The 7,126-nt window shown below is 41.6% G+C and overlaps 1 pseudogene; it reads right to left on the reverse strand.

Annotated features, from left to right (window-relative positions):
* Positions 1-5,055: 5,055 nt before the first annotated feature.
* On the reverse strand, positions 5,056-5,667 carry LOC147879621 (germin-like protein 1-3 pseudogene; annotated as a pseudogene).
* Between the last annotated feature and the right edge of the window lie 1,459 nt (positions 5,668-7,126).

Genomic DNA, 7,126 nt, shown 5'->3' on the forward strand with positions numbered 1-7,126 from the left:
ATGATAGCATGGAGCAGGATGATCTTTTTACTGCAGCATCAACTCCACTGTTTAAGGGTGCACATTCTCTATTCTACGTGCCTCCCTTGAGTTACTAAACTTGCAAACCATCTATGGATGGAGCAATGCAAGTTTGAATGCATTACTCAAGTAAGCTTTTGCAAACATGGTGAATTATGCTAGTGGGTCAATTACTCGAATGCTTTTCCTCATTTATGGTCTTCAGATGCAGGCTATTGTGTAAAATGCTTCCAAGGGAGAATAAATTCCCGACCTCAAGAGATATGGCAAGCCAACATGTGACCTCTCTTGGAGGATTAGATAACAAGCGCATCCATGCATGTGTCAACGATTGCATTTTGTTTCATGGACTACATAAGGATGCAAGAGAGTGTCCTACTTGTGGAGAGGCAAGATATAGGGCAGATCTCAAAACTTTGTTCATGCCAAGCTAGAGATGGCGATGGTGAAGCGTGCTATTACTACAATTTGTACTCCCACTAGATGCATGAGGTATTTGAAGGGAGCCTTTACAAAGAGCAAGAAAAGAGGTGTAGAGCAATTATATGGCTTGAAATCTCATGATTGGCACAAGATGCTCCAAGTAAGTATTTTATGTGCATAATATCTTTTTCCTTTCAAATTTGTGAGTGAATAATTATAAGCAACTAATCAACCACCTCCTCGTGGATTTAGTTCATACTACCTACTAGCATTTAACGTAGAGCATCGAAGGACATGAAAGATTGTATTTACAAGATGGGCGAGCTTGTGAGGTACTTTACATGATACAAAATATGATGCGTATCAATGCTCCATGCAAGTTTGAATACATATTGCTAATATGCTGTACTTTTTCATTTCTAGGTATGTGAGCTCAAAGAAAATAGATCCCACCACGCTTGAGAATGCTCGAGTTATGTCAGTGGAGGTGGTTTGTTTAGTGGAGGAGACATTTCCACGTTCTATTCTCACAAGCCAACTACATCTTATAGTGCATTTGGTGGATGAGATTGCTATATGCGGTACTATACATGCACGATGGTTGTTCTTCCTCAAGCGCTTCATGAAGACCTTGAAGGGCTTTGTGAGACAAAATGCAAGACCCGAAGGTAGCATGGCCGAGGGTTGGTTGGTACAAGAGTCACTTGTATATATTTTTGAGTTTCTTGTTGATGTGGTTAGCTCTCTCCCACGACTATGGAGAGATGATGAAGACCTAAGGATGACCTCTATTGTGCCTCAAGGGAAGGCTCGGGAAAGGATGCAACAAAGTAATAGACATGGAGTTGCATAATAGTATCAATCTCTTTTGCGTGCTTAATAGTGATGTGATGAAAATATGGGTGACAAGATACGAGGATGCAAAGGCAAGAAGACAAGAAGAAAGGGCCCTCTTTCATACACAACACGGATCTCGTGTGCCATACCCTCAGTATCTAAGAGCACTTCCAAAGGATATTCATGTGGATTGGCTACTTGATGAAATGGAAAAAGTAGAGAAAGATGAGGGGATGCATATCATAATGGAAGAATGGGAGTATGCTAGGGGATGCATGAGCAAGGTCGGTATATAGAATGTTATGCATAAGTTAGGAGCTTTCAATAATTTAGATTGCTTATTTAATTGATTTTTTCTTGGTGTAGTGCACTATGTTCAATGCTATATGGTGTGAGGGCAAGCATTTTCGAACACAACGGGTTGATGATAAGAGAAACACACAAGATTGCAGCGTCATTGCAAGCTTTGAGGGAGCCAATGGAGCCATGGATGATTATTGTGGCATAATCCAAGATATTATTATGCTTGACTTTCGACGCTTCTTTGTGTATGTTTTGGATGTAAAGTGGTTTAAGGACGTGGTGGAAAGAGGCCCTAATGCAACAATCAAACACCATGCAAGTGGCTTTGTAACTATTGACTCCACAAAGTTTTGGCAAAGTAGGAAGGACACACTAGTACTACTGCAACAATGTGAACAGGTACTGTGCACACATATAAAAATACTCGCTTTTAAATATTTGATGCAAGAAAAATAACATGATTGTATTTGTGTTTGAATTAGGTTGTCTATCAACCAATGGTAGATAATAATAGATGGTGGCATGTCATACCTATTATGCCACGTTCCAAAGTGATGTATAGTACATTTACTAATATGGAGCGTATGGAGGATGATCATGGCCATGGACGTGATGATGACCGTGATACGAGAGAGGAGGATTGTCATGAGATAGGAGATACAGATATTGAGGCCATTACCTATGAGGACGAGCCTACCATTGGTGATGCTGATTTTGATGAGCACATGAGTAGCACAAGTAGTAGTGGGTTGAATGTATTTGTAGATCTAAACACTTGTTTGGATTTTGAAGCAGATAGTTTGGCAAGGGTTGATCTCATTGAGGATGAGATTGAACCGTAGCCCCATCATTGATATTGGCAAAACTATTTTACATATTGTCTCATTCTCCAGCTCACCTCACTTAATTCTTGTATATGTGGGCTTGCAAAAAAGCATTGATGTTCTGTTAAAATTATGTGCTTTGGTAATCATGGGCAATGTTTGGAAAGCAATGATGTACACCAAAATCTCACTTTCTGTATTCTCTGGTTTGCGTCTATCTACGCGTGTAAATGCGCATCTAATTCTCAGTGTAAATGCACAAATAAACGCGTTAATACACATGCAAATAGACGCGCTGATAAACGTGATGTTAGACGGGCCTGTATTTTCTCAGATTAGACGCGCAATTAGACGTGTTAATACACGCGCAAATAGACGAGTTGTTAGACGTGCTTTTAGATGCACCCGTAATTCCTCTACTAAAGCAACGCCTATAGATGCGCCCACTATTTCGTGCGTCTACCAAGTGCGTCTATAGTCGCTTTGTGTTGTTGTCGAAATTTCAAGGTGTAAAGACATATTTGAAGGTCTTTTAGTGTAGAACACAACTATGTTCTTTTGGATGAGGGGGGGTAAAACAAAAAATACAGTAAAATATGAAAACCCATCTCCTTTCAAATTAATGTAACTTTTTCATGTGTTACCCAAATTTCAAGGTGTAAAGACATATTTGAAGCTCTTTTAGTGTAGAACACAACCATGGTATATTTTTAAACTCATCTCATACTCAAGATTTTGATGGGTTTTCTTACTAAAAGGAGTTGGCGCCCCAGGAGTACTTGATGGTATTATCTTGGGATTCTTGACTTTTAGTTTGACCTTCCTTTTGTGAGACTAAAGCCCATTCACTCTTAGAGAGTCATGCCTACCACCATTTGAGATATGTGACCGTGAATGCTTGATCAATCACATTTCTCTAAAGATACTCTCCATATTTGAAGTCTTAAAAAAACCAAATTTTATTGTACCCAACAAGAAGAGGGTTGCTATTGTGCACACCTATTCTTCAAATCTATTGTGCATGCTTACACAAGCACTTCACAATATTGTGTAAGGTTGATACCACAAGATTGAGACATATAGGGGTTTTAAATTGGCCAATTTATGCATTGTTCAAGGTTGATACCAAAAGATTGAGTGACATAGAGGTTTTCAATTGGCCAAGCTATGCATTGTTCAATGTAATACATGTTGGACATCTTTAGTTTTTTATTGAGCTTCTTGGCACAAATTGCCATAGGGATTACAAGTGCAATTTCCATGAAGCACTATCTTTTTCGAACTTCTAATGTTTGCTAGTTTTAGGTAGCATGGATCTCATAATTAGCTCAAGCTGGATCAATTAAAGTTGTAGCATTTTATTTCCAAGGTCTTTGTTTTAGAGGGAGAAATTTTATTTGCACAATGAGGCCACATACACACATATAGATGTGTATCTATTCTTAGGGAGAGGTTTTGACATGAAGTAATTTTGGAGGTTCGGGGAGAGCAAGAGCGAGCTTCATGGAAGGTTCGAGGGACGTTATCAATGGTTCGGGTGGGAGAGGAGGTTCTGAAGCTTTTGAGAAAGCTTCTGAGAAAGCTTCAGGAGGTCTTGAGCAACACATGGGGATGACACAAAGGAATGGTGTGTGGAGAGAGCCAGACATCTTTGCTTTTCTTTCACTTTGTTTTCTGACATGACTCAAAACTAATTTTGTGTTTTCGCAAAGATTTTGCTATGTTTTTTATAATTCTTTTGTAAATATGTTTGGATCTTTCACTTCTACTTGTTCATAAAATCACATGGAAAGTTGGAGCCCCACACAAAATACCCGTCCATTTGTATTTATTCCTCAACCTATGATCCCAACTTTGAGACCCAGTGGAACGAGTCTCAAACCTGTCGTAGATGGGTCATACTACTCGTTATTGATTATGCATGACTCTTACTCAATAAGATGAGGGCTAGGCATTACATTCTTTATGGACCTCCATTTACATATATAGCAATTTGTTGAGGGCTTATGCATCTCCGTACTTGTCCTGCACTTATGTGTGGTTTTTCATAATGTGGCTTCCTTGCTTGAGATTTATGTACTAAGAAGCCCTTGGAACAAGTCCTTCGGGTTCGTTTTACCTTGCCTTTCTGTCTCGCTCTTGCTCTCTCGTATTGAATTCAAAATCATCGCCTCGATGAACTCTTATGTCAATGGTGAATATTATTTTGCCTTATATGTTTGAAGATACATAGGCTGAAATTTTATGTGTTGCATCACAGTCACATTAAACATCGAGCTTCTTTCTTCTGTCAATCTTTGACATTACGCACTTAGGGAGGACGGAGATTGTGCATATTTGCGTGCCCTTCCCCCGAAAGCCCCGAGTGGTTGTTATTGCGATTTGTGCACATGTTGTGGTTGTTAGTCGGAATGGTTGGTCGTTTCGGTCCGTTAATGGCACACACTGTGGCACGCGAGACGTAAAACCAACCACTTTGCAAGCAAAGTACACATGCAAGAAGAGCGCTTGGAACATTGGAATGCAAAAGATGTAGAACGATAAATTATAACGCGTTGTGAATCCAATAGTTTTAGGGTATGAAAGAACGTTGATGAATCAATGAAATATGATCAAAATAGATCACTGTATACAACGTTTCGTTGGACTAGAGAGTGGTGCTGACTCCGGCGATCAAGCCCTTGACCACGTCCTCGCAGATGCCAAATGCGGTCTCCAGCACTTGCTCAGGAAGCGGAGGCTCGGCTGCGAAGAGAGCCTTGGCTACCTGAGAGACCCCGGGATTCTGGCTGTTCAGAGCGGCTATGGCAACGGCCGGTTGATCGCCCACGTTGAGCTGGAAGTGGACGAGGCCGCGGGGGAAAACAAAGAGGTCGCCGGCGTAGAGGGTCTGCTGGAAGAGAGTGTTGGTGGTGGTAACGAAGCCGACGACGAGCTGGCCCTGGGCGACGAAGAGGACCTCGGAAGCGCGGGGGTGGACCTGGGGTGGGTTGAGGCCACCTTTGGGAGCGAAGTCGATGCGAGCCACGGAGAGGCCCTGGGTGTTGAGGGCGGGGAAGGTGAGGGCAGAAGCGAGCGGGACGGCGGAGCCAAGGTGGTTGGAGGTGTTGCCGGGGTTGCGGAGGAAGGGGGACCGGAAGTCTGCTGCGGTGACTTGGGCGGGGTTCTTGCAAAGCAGACCGTTGAGGGCGATATTGGAGTTCTGGGCGGCAGGGAGCGCCACACAGAAGTCCTGGAGGGGGTCAGAATCAGAAGCCATGGAGGCTGCAAAGCAACAAAACAAGACCAGCAATATTGTGCACGAGGAGGAGGCCATGGCGAGGAAGGATGAGCTGTGCTGAGGTAGAGTTGTACTCTATTCGCAAGGTAGTATAAAAATAGAGCGTAGTTAAAAGGGGTAGAATCTTTAAATTCAAGGTTGATTTTACAAGAGTATTATGTAATACATAGTAAAACAATATAATTCTATATAATATTATACTTTGGTAGAATCTTTAAATTCAAGGTTGACTAGTGCCAAACCCGTGGCTTTGAGACAGACTCCGTTTCAACTAAATCTTCCATAATAATTCTATATAATATTATACTCGGGAGTCAACATGCCATTACATTTAGCACTACACGAGGTAACTTTAACATCCTCGTAAATATGTATTTTCATCTTCCTTTGAACTTTCCCTCGTGGAGCATTGTTTCCGAGCTCCTTGGACCTCCTATGTAGAAGCATACTTGGCCACTTCGCATGAGCTGAACCACACCCTCCTTCGAAATATACCCAACTCCGCCACCCCTTTCCTACATGCTACACCCTCCTCTACCCTCTCTCATTCCCTCCTCTCGTGCTCCCTTTCGATACTCTGCTTTGGAACTCGCTTCACATTCCCACAGGGTCCTTCTTAGACTCCTCTTAGTTGGCAAATTCACCCAAATTGGACTTTGGAACTGTTGCAATTGCCTTTTTTCATTCAATAGTGCGAGTACGACTTCTTATGCTTTTTCTTGTGATCGGGTTGTTCTTTGTGATGCAGTTCTCCTTCCATCCGCAGAAGTCAAGGTTTTGTTCATTCACACGTTATATTGCTTTGAGGATATCAGCATATCCCACCACTCTATAAAGCTACAATCCTGATTTTTGCCATTGCAAATTGTTGTAACTTGGTTGCAAATTTGCAAAACTGGGCCACTTTCTGCTGCATCGTTAAGTACTCTTCCATGAACCCCATGTTTTAGCGGCGAATCCCAACAGCCTGGATGACTCAGCTCTCATATACTCGAGTGTACAAGCCCAATCTACGACTATCGACATACATATCATTGGACACAATAAGACAAAGCACCCATAGACGCGTACACAGATGCATTTATTGAACTAAATAAAAAACTTACGGGCGCATCTATTTTTGCGTCTGGACACCCGCGTCTACCAGCACGTCTATATAGCAGATACACGTGCGTATAGACGCACATTTAGATGCTTAAATAGACGCTCCTATAAACACGTTTATAGATGCAAAAATAGATGCTTGTCGAACAGACAGACGCATATATAGATGCATTTATAGACGCACTGATAGACACGCTTTATTTTATTTTTTTAATTTACAGAATGCATTTTAATTACAATTCCAAATAAAACATTACAACTCCAAAATGCAATAAAATTGAAAGCTCAAAAAGTGCTTGTATATACATATAGCACAAAGCTAAGCCACGTCATG

The sequence above is a fragment of the Dipteris shenzhenensis genome, chromosome 33, assembly GCF_047967505.1.
Source record: "Dipteris shenzhenensis isolate YYH24624 ecotype China chromosome 33, Dip_SZ_1.0, whole genome shotgun sequence".
NCBI classification, from domain to species: domain Eukaryota; kingdom Viridiplantae; phylum Streptophyta; class Polypodiopsida; order Gleicheniales; family Dipteridaceae; genus Dipteris; species Dipteris shenzhenensis.